Below are 13,159 nucleotides of genomic sequence, written 5' to 3'. Positions count from 1 at the left end.
ATTTCTGTTAATTGTGTAAAAGTTTAATCCATCTCAAGGTCTTTTCACCTGCAGGAAAATAAGAACATAAGCATTGCCATACTGGGACAGACCGAAGGTCCATCAAGCCCAGTATCCTGTTTCCAACAGTGGCTAATCCAGGTCAAAAGTACCTGGATTCCAGAATAGTAAAACAGATTTTATGCTGCTTATCCTAGAAATGAGTAGTGGATTTTCCCAAGTCCATCTTAATAATGGCTTATGGACTTTTCTTTTAGGAAATTCTCCAAACCTTTTTTAAACCCGGCTAAGCTAACTGCTTTTACCGTATTCTCTAGCAATGATTTCCAGAGTTCAATTACACATTGAGTGAAGAAATATTTTTTCTGGATTGTTTTAAATTTACTACTGAGCAGCTTCATTGTGTGCCCCATAATCCTTGTATTTTTGGAAACAGTAAACAAGCGATTTACCTCTACCTGTACCACTGCACTCAGTATTTTACAGACCTCTATCATATCTCCCCTCAGTTGTATCTTCTCCAAGCTGAAGAACCCTAGCCACTTTAGCCTTTTTCAAAGGGAATTTGTCCCATCCCCTTTATAATTTTCGTCACCCTTCTCTGTACCTTTTCTAATTCTGTAATATCTTTTTTGAGATGCGGTGAACAGAATTGCATACTGTATTCAAGGTAGAGGCGTAGCTTCTGATTTGAGGTACTGTCACATCAATAAGCGATAGAAAGTCATTATAACATTCTCATTTTTGTTTCCATTTCTTTCCTAATAAGTCCTAACATTGTATTTGCTTTCTTAGCCATCGTTGCACACTGAGCAAAGGATTTCAATGTATTCCTAATGTGGAACCTTGCATCATATAGCTATAGTTTGGGTTCCTCTTTCCCACATGCATCACTTTGAACTTGCCCACATTAAACGTCATCTGACATTTGGGTTCCCAGTTTCCCAGTCTCAGAAGGTCCTCTTGCAATTTTTCACTATCCTCTTGCGATTTAACAATTTTGAAAAACTTTCTGTCACCAACAAATTTAATTACTTCACTACTTAGTCCCATCTCTAGATCATTTATAAATATGTTTAAAAGCAGTGGTCCTAGCACAGACCCCTGGGGAACCCCACTATCTACTCTTCTCTATTGAAAATACTGACCATTTAACCCTACTCTCTATCTTTTAACTCGGTTTTAATCCACAATAGGACATTACCTCCTATTCTTACCAACCCCTCCCGTGTTCGGGTATTATTATGTGAGTTCCGGAATCAGATGATTGTAGTCGGCCTTGATTTCGGAAACTCACTGCAGAACACCGGAGATGTTGCAAGAAAACACTATCCTCGTCTTCCGTCCTCTAAGAACGGAAGAGGAAAAGAAAACTAATTTTAGGATTAATAATGATGATGTTCCCCGAATTCAATGGCACCAGACACTATTGGTAACATTGTTCACAGAAATTTTATTTATTAAACAAATTCTTCCGTTCAATATAGAGTTAATAAGTAACAATGTATTCAGAACAAAATTTTATTCATAAACTATTAAAATCAAGTTTTACTCTTTAACTGTTCAAAAACCTCAATATTACTAATTCTATTTTTCTCTCTTTCAGAAATTAACCCACGAGCACATCAAACCCAACTATATCAGATAAGTATTATTTTTACTTCTTTCTTAAATCCCTTAAATCTCTATTTTTTATCATTAATATTTTCTATACAAACAATTTACTTCCTTTTATGTCTATAAACAAGAATTTGATTCTTTCTGTGTTGTTGTTATGTTTTTTTCTTTAGGATTCACCTTCCAGGAACCCAGGATCACAGGTAAGTATATAACTTTTAATAGATGTGTGTTTCAAGTCACTTAGCTGTTCTTTTAATGCTGTTTTCCTCTGTAGTGCAGAAATCTTTCTTGCGCTGGGGCCCAGTTGTTCACTTTCCTCGCCGTCCAGACGCCTGGCTCTTCATCCTAAACCTAACCTTAATAACTTAAAATGGGAAAAAAAACCCTATCTCCCTGCTAGCATTTTTCATTTAAAAACTTTAGGTGTCAATTTATAAATACTTGGGCCATATATATATATTCAAAAATAAAATAAATTAAAAATCCCTACTCTTCCGGACCTATTCTTTTTTTCTTTTCCCTGCACTAGAGGAGCACTAATGCTTTCCACTCATACACCACTTTTCTTTTCAACCCAGTCACTTTAATCCCTATTAACCTTCAAATCAACCCTTTTTATAATTTTACTCTATTTCATATAACTTTCCACACCTTTCCTCTCCCTCATTCATAACACACAAATCACCTTTATTTCTAATTCTCTGTCACACCATTCAGTCACTCTAAACCCCTATATTCTCTATTCACCTCAGACACTCAGCCAAACGCATCCACTCACTTCGGTGTCTTCAGCTCCTCTCCCCAACTGTCCACAGCCCCGTTGCCTTAGCAACGGAACTGCGGCCAGAGTTCCGCAGCTCCCTCAGCCAATCAGTTGTACTCCTCAAGATTCCGCTCTCCTCTGCTGACCAGCGGAATCTTGAGCAGCACAACTGAATCTCCATTTTATTTTTACCGTTTCCATAGAAAATAATGGGAAAAATATTCTAAACCAAATTAAAAAATCCCAATCCACCCAATTTTCCCCAAAATCACACCACATATTAAACCTTACCTCCTCTATTAAACCCTGTTTTTAAAATTTAAATCTACCATTTTTTTTCACGTCCGCCCTAATTTTTCCCCCAAAACACCCCTTTAAAAATTCCAAAATTATTTCAAAATTACCTCAAAAATTCACATACCTTCCCCTTAAACTACCACGTCAAAATTAAAAATGTATTACACATTTAACCCCTTCAAAACCACCACCCTCAAAATCACCCCAAAAAAAATATTAAAATTGAAAAACTAAATCACCAGAAAAATCATAAAAAATTCCCCGATCAAGAATCTGAAAACCAAATTTAAATTAAAGCAATCCCTGATTTTTTAAAAATACAAACCCGAATTTACACAATTTAAAAATAAATAAATGAAAATTTTAGGTTAAAAAACCCCTTACCTTGATGTAGATTTTCAGCACACTCGATGCCTACCCTCGGTTCCGGTCCTGGTCCCGGACGTCCTGGGGCGAAAACGGATCCAAAAATAAAAAAGCACCGTAGCCGGCCCAAAATTTAGGCCCCGGCTTCGGCCTAACCACGTAGACGCGCGTTCGCGATTCGTGCATGAGGCGCGCCGCCTCATGCACACTCGCGCTAACGTCTTCTCCGGCCCTCTTCTCGCCGGAATCGCTCTTCACTCCCGGGGCCTCGCTCCTTCGCCCCGGGAGCCAAAAAAAAAACTTCAACGCTGCCCCATGCAGCATCCTCACTCCCGCACCGGCTCCCAGATCCCGGGGACGCTCAATCGTCCCCGGAGACAGAAAAACCCGGCGCCACCATCCCACTGGCCCCGCTTCGGGCCCGACTGCTCCTCACTCCCGGAGACGTGCTCAATCGTCTCCGGGAGCCCCCCCAAAAACCAGCGCTGTGTCCGGCAGCGCCCGAAGTGCTCCCAACCGTCCCAACCTGACCCCAACGTGTCCCCAGCCCCGGAGCCCAGGTAAGAATTTATTATTTAAATTCTTTTAACCCCATGTTACACTATCCCATGAAGTTCTAATTTCCTCATGAGACTTTCATGAGTATTTTGTTAAATGCCTTTTGAAAATCCAGATACACAATATCGACCAGCTCACCTTTATCCATGTTTATTCACTCCTTCAAAGTAAGACCATTCTTTCCAAGGACCATCTTCCGTAACTTGATTCAATCACTGGTACTCAGTCATCTAGACTATTGTAATGCACTTTACGCTGGTTGCAAAGAGCAAATACTCAAAAAACTCCAGACAGCCCAGAACACTGCAGCCAGACTCATATTCGGAAAATCAAAATATGAAAGTGCTAAACCACTATGAGAGAAGCTACACTGGCTCCCACTCAAAGAACGTATCGTGTTCAAGGTGTGCACCCTAGTTCACAAAATCATCCATGGTGATGCCCCAGCCTACATGTCAGACCTGATAGACCTACCACCCAGGAATGCCAAAAAATCATCCTGCACATTCCTTAATCTTCACTTCCCTAACTGCAAAGGTCTAAAATATAAACTAATGCACACATCAACCTTTTCCTATATGAGCACACAATTCTGGAATGCGCTACCGCGCAACCTAAAAACGATCACTGAACTAGCCAGCTTCCGCAAACTACTGAAGACCTATCTTTTCGACAAGACATATCACAAAGATCAAAACATGTGAAACCCCACATGTATCCAGAACTGTCTTATAATGCTTTCTTGCTATTTCACTACTATGCTTTATCATTATCATGTAATCCAAAATCCTTCTGTAATACCAATTGTTTATTCTCTTCTCATTTCCACTATTCATGATGTATTGTAAGCCACATTGAGACTGCAAAGAGGTGGGAAATTGTGGGATACAAATGCAACAAATAAATAAATGTAGTAGATTGGAGAAGCAAGATCTCCCTTGACTAAATCCATTCGACTTTAAGAACATAAGAACATAAGCACCGCCATACTGGGAAAAGACCAAGGGTCCATCAAGCCCAGCATCCTGTCTCCGACAGTGGCCAATCCAGGCCTCAAGAACCCGACAAAAACCCAAAAACAAAACAAAAATTTAAATTAATAATGTTCAATGGACTTTTCCTTCAGGAATCTGTCCAAACCCCGTTTAAACTCAGCAAGGCCAACTGTTGTCACTACATTCTCCGGCAACGAGTTCCAGAGTCTAACTACGTGCTGAGTAAAGAAAAGCTTTCTCCTATTTGTTTTAAATCTACCACATTCTAGCTTCATCTTATGTCCCCTGGTTCTATTATTGTTAGAAAGTGTAAACAAACGATTTGCATCTGTCCACTCCATTCCACTCATTATCTTGTAGACTTCTATCCAGTGGCATAGCCAAGGGTTGGTCTGGGTGGGCTCAGGCCCACCCAGTAGCAGCACACCTATGATGTGGCTGGCAGAGATCCCCAAGCCCCATCAGCCGAAAACTCTCAACAACTGTTCCTCCTGCATACGTTGTAAATAGCAGATCTTTGCCTGCAGCGAGCAGCAACTGTTACATACTGCTTGCACTGGCCCCACAGTCTTCCCTCTGATGTATTCCCGCTTATGTGGAAACAGGAAGTTGTATCGTAGGGAAGGCTGTGGGGCCAACATGAGCAGTGTGTATTAGTTGCTGCTTGCTGAAAGTGAAAATCTGCTATTTAAAAGGTATACAGGGGAGGGGGGATGTTTGAGAGACCATATGGCATGCAGGCGAGAGAGGGAGAAACCAAATCATTTGTGGGACAAGGTGGAGTTCTGTCCACCCATCTTGGGTCCAGGCCCACCCAAAATTGGGTGTCTGGCTATGCCCCTGCTTCTATCATATCACCCCTCAGCCGCCTCTTCTCCAAGCTGAAGAGCCCTAACCTTCTTAGCCTTTCCTCATAGGGAAGTCATCCCATCCCTTTTACCATTTTTGTCGCCCTTCTCTGCACCTTCTCCAATTCCTTTGTTTCATTAATCCATACTTCTCGGTCATCTTGCGTGTTTTTATGTTTTTGCCTCCAGCGCAATATTCTTTTCAAAGTCTCTCTTTGCCTTACTTTTCAGCACTTTGCATTTGACTTGCCATTCTTATGCTGTTTCTTGTTTTCAGGTGGAGCCTTTTTCCATTTTCTGAAGGATTTTCTTTTAGCTCTAATAGTCTCCTTTACCTCATTTGTTAACCATGCTGGCTGTCATATGGCCTTCCTTTCTCTTTTTTAATACATGGAACGTAACTGGCCTGGGCTTTTATGATGGTATTTTTGAATAGCATCCATGCCTGATGTAAATTTTTGACCTTTGCAGCTTTTTTTAATTGACCACTCTCCTCATTTTATTATATGTTTGAAAGTTAAATTTTAACATAATGGACTTACTGTGTGTACTTACTCCAGAGATTATATCAAATCTGATCATGTTATGATTACTGTTATCAAGTGGCCCAAGCACTATTACCTCCTGCACCAGATCATACACTCCAATAAAGGACTAGGTGTAGAACTGTTCCCCCTCTTGTTGGTTCCTGAACCAGCTGCAACATAAAAGAGTCCTTTCATCAAGGAATTTTACCTCCCTAGCATTTTTAGCCTTTAATTTATAGGGACATTGAGAGGCGCTTTTGCTACAGCTTAACATGTGCTAAATGTTAAGAAGCCCATTTTATACCTATGGGCTTCTTAGCATTTAGAATGTGCAATTTCTATTAATGTGCACTAAGCTTTAAGGGTACCTGAATATTCCAATCAGTATAAAACTATTTTTCCCAATGATAAAATGTTTTTATAGTATATCATATTTTGTAAACACCATGAGGATGTGGTGCAATTCTAGTTCTTTGTAAAACACATGATTTGATGCAAGAGGTAAACTGTGCTGGGGTCACCTGGCAACAGCAATCATAACATTCAATTTTGATTTAATAACTGATGTACACAAAAGAAATTCACTACGTTAGCATTCAGCTCTCAAACACATAGGCATGGATTAATGGGATAAAGCCAAAATGGATCTAGCCAAGGGAAATATCTCACAAATCTGTTACATTTTGGGTGAATACACATGTGGATAAGAGTGAGCTGGTTGATACTGTGTATCTGGATTTTCAGAAAGCACTTGACAAGTACTTCACAAATGACTCGAGAGAAATAAAAAGTCATGGGATAGGAGGTGGTGTCCTACTGTGGATTAAGATTTGATTAAAAGTTAAGAAAACAGAGAATAGGGTTAGATGGTCAATGTTCTCAATAGAGAAGGATAAGTAATGGGGTTCCCCAAGGACTTGTGCTGGAACTACTACTTTTTAAGATATTTATAACTGACACAGAAACAGGAATAATAAGTAATGTGATCAAATTTGCTGATGACAAAGAGTTATTCAAAGCTATTAAATCACAATAAGATTGTGAGAAATTGCTAGAGGACCTTACAAAACCGGGAGACTGGCCATCCAAATGGCAAATAAAATTTAATATGAGCAAGGGCAAAGTGCTGCATTTAGGGAGGAGCAACCCAATAAAAACCCAGGAAAATGACCACGTGGTATGTTGAAATCCTCTACTTAGTGTGCAGCTGCAGCCAAGAAAGCAAAATCAAATGTTAGGAATTATCAGGGAAGGAATACAGAATAAAGACAGAATGTGACTGCACCTCAAAACTCGCGTGCAATTCTGGTCACCGCAACTCAGAAAAACTATAGCAGAATTATAAAAGGTACAGAAAACTGCAACCAAAATGATAAAGGCAATGGAATGACTCAACTCTGAGGAAAGGCTGAAGGTGCTACTGCTCTTTAACTTGGAGAAGAGATGAAGGGGGGTCTTTAACTAAAGGTTAGCTAGAGTAATCTGCAGCAGCTCCTATTTTATTTCCTATGGGCCCTGAGGTAGATAAATCAAGCTAATCTTTAGTAAAAGTCTCCCCAAGTTACTAAGTAGTACATTTAGAAGAGATAAAAGAAAATATTTCTTCACTTAACATGCAATTACAGTCTAGAATTCCTTGCCAGAGAATGTGGTAAAAATGGTTGGTGAAGCAGGGTTTTTTTTACAGGTTTGGACAAATTCCAAAAAGAAAGTCCATAAACTATTATTAAGGTGGACTTCGAAAATCCACTGCTTATTCCTGAGATAAGCAGAATGAAATCTATTTTATTATTTTGTGATCTCCAGGTACTTTTGACCTGGATTGGACAGTGTTGGAAAATGCCTGCTAGGCTTGATAGACCTTGGTCTGTCAAAATACGGTCAAGTTTTCTTTTGCAGTCACCATCTATACAGCTCAAAGGGGACCTAAGTGACTGTGCAAGAAGTGAACTCCACTCAACCATAGCAATGATAACCAGCAGTGTGGCATCCCATGGCCTGAGTGGCAGTGGCACTCTAGGTGATCATCAATCTCACCTGTTTCTTCTGACTGCCCTGCTTCTAGCCTCTAATCATTTTCTCCTACATATGAACATGGAATTATTAGAAGTACCTTATGGCTCACAATAAGGTTTGTTTTGTTGATTCAGAAAATAAGAGTCCAGAAGTCGCAGGAAGCAGTAAATGCTGACAAGCCATTTTGGAGAAGCAGTGACAATTTGAAGGACCTTTCAGAGAGTGTTGTCTTTGATCTCTAGCCCTTAAGGCAGTTTCTTAATGAAACCCACAGGGCCGGGCACTTGTGAAGTAGGAGTTGACAATTAAGCCACTGGACAAGTGGGAAGAGGACTATTAGATGTTTATTTCTGGCAATAAGTTTTGATGCCTTTGAGTAGCAATAATTGGATAGAAGGCACAGGATATAAGAACTGGCATGTACAGATATTAGATAAGTGCTTCCCTCTCTTTTTTTAAATTGAAGTTTAAGCATATATATTATTAGTGCAACACAATTTAATTTAGTCACTTACTGTGGTTTGTGCACGTTTAATCACTAGAGGTGATCTATGACAGAGAAATAATATACAGACTAGGAATCTCCTATAGAGGGGGACACTAACCCTCAAATTCTATAAATGGCACGCAATTAAAATTCAATGCGAAGAAATGCAAAGTGATGCACCTAGGGAGTAGAAATCCACGGAAGATGTTAGGCGGGGAAAGTCTGATATGTACGGACGGGGAGAGGGATCTTGGGGTGATAGTATCTGAAGGCGACGAAACAGTGTGACAAAGTGGTGGGCCGTAGCTAGAAGGTTGCTAGGCTGTATAGAGAGAGGTGTGAACAGCAGAAGAAAGGAGGTGTTGATGCCCCTGTACAAGTCGTTGGTGAGGCCCCACCTGGAGTATTGTGTTCAGTTTTGGAGGCCGTATCTTGCTAAGGATGTAAAAAGAATAAAAGCGGTGCAAAGAAAAGCTACAAGAATGGTATGGGGCAAGTCGTATGAGGAGATACTTGCTGACCTGAACATGTATACCCTGGAGGAAAGGAGAAACAGGGGTGATATGATACAGACATTCAAATATTTGAAAGGCATTAATCCGCAAACGAACCTTTTCTGGAGATGGGAAGGCGGTAGAACGTGAGGACATGAAATGAGATTGAAGGGGGGTAGACTCAGGAAAAATGTTAGGAAGTATTTTTTCACGGAGAGAGTGGTGGATAATTGGAATGCCCTCCTGCGGGAGGCGGTGGAGATGAAAACGGTAACGGAATTCAAACATGTGTGGGATAAACATAAAGGAATCCTGTTCAGAAGGAAGGGATCCTCAGAAGCTTAGCCGAGATTGGGTGGCAGAGCCGGTGGGGGGAGGCGGGGCTGGTGGTTGGGAGGCGGGGCTAGTACTGGGCAGACTTGTACGGTCTGTGCCCTGACAATGGCAGATACAAATCAAGGTAAGGTATACACAAAAAGTAGCACATATGATTTTATCTTGTTGGGCAGACTGGATGGACCGTGCAGGTCTTTTTCTGCCGTCATCTACTATGTTACTATGAAATTGCAAGTGCGTATTTGGTCATGTGCCCATTTTCTGCACACAATTTAAGTGTATAATGAGCTAGTTAATGCCAATAATTGGGCAATAACAATTGTTGGTGCTAATTGGCAACAGTTTGAATTTATGCACACATCTTCCTAGTCGATATTCTATATAGATGCACGTTTAAATTTTTACATGAGATGTCGCAAACATTAATTATTCATCTGTCTTTCATCCTAAACACAACGGGGAAAAAAAACCTTTTATTTAGAATTTTTTTTGGAAATTTTTCTTAATAAAAGGGGACCATCAGATATGGTAGCAACTCACACCATAGGGAACAAACAGTTCCTTTCTCAGTATGGTCAAAGAAAATGGTTGTGGTGCAGAATCTTCATTAGATCACCCTTCAAAGTCCTTTTTTTTAAACAATATCTCTCATGCTGCTTTAATCTTAAACCTTTTAATCTTCTTTTTAGCACAAAATATATTCTCTATTGCAGTTTACTATATCTCTTAATGTGCAGATTAACTAGCACTTATCTTCAAACATGGCAGCAATTTCAATTCACAGGAGAACCTCCGCCAACGTGGCCAGGTTTCGCAAATCTTCCTCAGGGAAGAGGCTCTCGTTGCATCGCATGCTGACTCCTGTTTATAGAGAAAAAATAAACAGGAGTGAGCATGCGATGCAACGAGAGGTTTAAGATTAAAGCAGCATGAGATATATTGTTTAAAAAAAAAGGACTTTGAAGGGTGATCTAATGAAGATTCTGCACCACAACCATTTGCTTTGACCAGACTGAGAAAGGAACTGTTTGTTCCCTATGGTGTGTGTTGCTACCATAACTGATGGTCCCCTTTAAAAAAAAAAAATTTTATTGAGAAAACTTTCCAAAAAAAATTCTAAATGACAAGGTTTTTTTCCCTGTTGTATTTAGGATGAAAGACAGATGAATAATGAATGTTTGGGACATCTCATGTAATATTTGTTGACTGTAATCCCCACATATATACATATAAGTTGGTCTATCTATTGGAACGTTTAAATTTTTAAGCATGCATGTGAAAAGGGGTATAACTATAGGAGGAGCATGGGAAAGTCAGGGGTGTTCATTTCAGACACATGCAATATTATAGAATACGGGAGACCTGTGCCTAATTTAGGCATGATGATTTACACCAGGTTTCAGTTTGTGTAAATCCTTGTGCCCAAAATTGGTGCATGGATCCCAGAACTAAGTGCTAGTCTATAAATGGTATCTAACTTAGAGCACCATTTAGAGAACAGTGCTCAACGTTCATTTTTGTTTCCAGTGGCCAAATTTGGTCGCCATTTACTGAATTTAGTCCCAAGTGGGTGTTTAAGATTTCTGAGGACACCCTCTTTATTCAAATGAATATTTTCTGGAATTACATAGCTACACCTTAAAGTGATTTTCTTAGTATTTTAGCATTAAGACTGGCTTTCATAGTGGACCCCTCTTTTTGATGATCACAGTAAATGCAACCATTTGGCTGCTAGGAACATAGCATAGGATTGCATTTCATTCAGATTCAGCATTCAAATTAGTAGAGTTCACGCAATATAATAAAAAAGATTTATTTATTTCACTAAACTAATGCTTCACATAAAGGGGAAAAGTATTTGATATACTGCCTTTCTGAGGTTAAAATCAAAGCAGTTTGCATATTATATACAGGTACTTACTTTGTATCGGGACAATAGAGGGTTAAGTTACTTGCCCCGAGTCAAAAGGAGTTGCAGTGGGAATCGAACCTGGTTCCCCTGGTTGTTAGGCCACTGCTCTAACCATTAGGCTTCTCAACTCTAAATATTCTACTCTCCAAAACACAATCATTCTTCAGTACAGAACACTGTTATATTTTATTTCACATCTGAGAAAGAGTGCGGCAGCTCTAACTTCACAGAAAATCTTGAGAGCAAGATGGCGAACTGGACGGATGCTGAGATGGGAGCTCCACAGGAGGACCGAGTTCTAAGCGAATTCCGGGCGAAATTGCCCCATTGAAATCGCGATCCGGGTCCGCCAATGCCATTGGAGAATGGATATACTCCCTCCAGGGAGATCGGTGTCCCGGAGCGACGGTGATCGGAGTCGGCTGACGGAGCACGGGAGATTGGAAGACCACATGGAGTTACTGGCGAAAAGGCTCCGTGAAGACCGCGATCCAAATCCCCCGCAGCCGTTGGAGAAGCGGAATACCTCCTCCGGGTAGGAGGGGATCACTGAAAAATGTTGATCAGAACTCACCGGAGCTCTGGGAAACGGGAGGCCGTATGAGGACCGAGCTCCACTGTCGTGGCCTGCACCTGTAAGACACAAAGGCGAGCCGAGGCAACCTGACCGGAGAGGCGACGTGCTGCGTGTCCGTAGACCAAGTCAGATAAGACCAAGCCAGATGGGAACATCGGCGCGGGTCACCACGAGATCAAGACCGAGTACGCGCTACCTTCGCCGAAACTAAACGGATCGCCGTGTCCAAGTTACCGGGAGGGAACTGACGTGGTGCTGGGGACAAGCCCCATTGGGACGCGGAGCAGCGAGCACGCTTCCCATTTGAGAGACGAGGGATGGCGGACTGCTCACTGAGAGAATCACGGGGCTTGATTCGGAGCCTGGTCACTGCTTAGCCGTCTGAACCAAGCTGAAAGCGACTACATCAAACCATTTTGGACCGATCTGGCTCGTGACCAGCCGCCATGACACCACGCGGAACGAGACAGTCGCTTGGAAGACTAGAGTGGAGAGCCACTTCCTCGCAACAACCTAGGAGCAGCTGTCGGATTTCAGCGCCGAGGTGCTGACGAGGCTGGTGAGCTGTCGTCCGAAAGACATTGCCCATGTGCATAGAGGGAAGCACACAGGTTAACTCTATGTTTGCTGCACGCAGACTGGCCTCCTAGGAGGCTTTCTAGGTCGGTGCTTTGGGCGATCTGTGAAGGGCTGAAACATTGTAGCAATGAACTCGTGAGATAGCTTAGTAGCATAAATGTTTTAAATGCAATGCTACTTTTAAACAAAGTTTAATGCCTTTTAAAATGCCTTGCTTCTAACTGCTTTCCGGTGCCTTGCCTTATAAATGATATGCTAAACATAATTGTCTTAAACACATATTAACGGCCTTTTAAATGTTTTGCTTCTAAATGCTCTTAAATGCATTGCCTTATAAACGATTTGCTAAATATAAATGTTTAAATGCTAACATTTATATATATATATAGATAGATAGATATAGATAGATAGATATAGATAGATAAATGTATATGTTTATGTGTGTATATATATATTTTTTATTTATATATGCCAAATGTTGATAACGCTGAGGTCTACACTAATGCTTAAAGCATCATGTTTAATGCTTATCATGCTCAATGTTCACATACGTTAACATATATTATGCTTATGCTTAACTATGTTTAATGTTGAAACTGCTGACACTATATCAAAGGTTCAAGAACTACTCACACATGTTCACATATGACAAACACCGATTGATGCTCAAACAAAACCACACCAAATAATATTTACCAGACATATCAACTATCACTAAATATAACCAACATGAACACCAACAAACTACTCATGCTAATTTACTTCCTCACCTTAATTCACCACA

At 40.6% G+C, this 13,159-nt stretch overlaps 1 protein-coding gene across 1 annotated transcript in view; it reads right to left on the bottom strand.

Annotated features, from left to right (window-relative positions):
• The window catches only part of LRMDA (leucine rich melanocyte differentiation associated), a 2,054,983-nt gene that overhangs the window by 1,439,401 nt on the left and 602,423 nt on the right, over positions 1-13,159 (bottom strand). The gene's annotated exons all lie outside the window — the stretch shown is intronic.

The sequence above is a fragment of the Microcaecilia unicolor genome, chromosome 5 (genome assembly GCF_901765095.1).
Source record: "Microcaecilia unicolor chromosome 5, aMicUni1.1, whole genome shotgun sequence".
Classification (NCBI taxonomy): domain Eukaryota; kingdom Metazoa; phylum Chordata; class Amphibia; order Gymnophiona; family Siphonopidae; genus Microcaecilia; species Microcaecilia unicolor.
The sequence above is the reverse complement of the archived record's forward strand: the minus strand, read 5'-3'. Positions and strand labels throughout refer to the sequence as shown.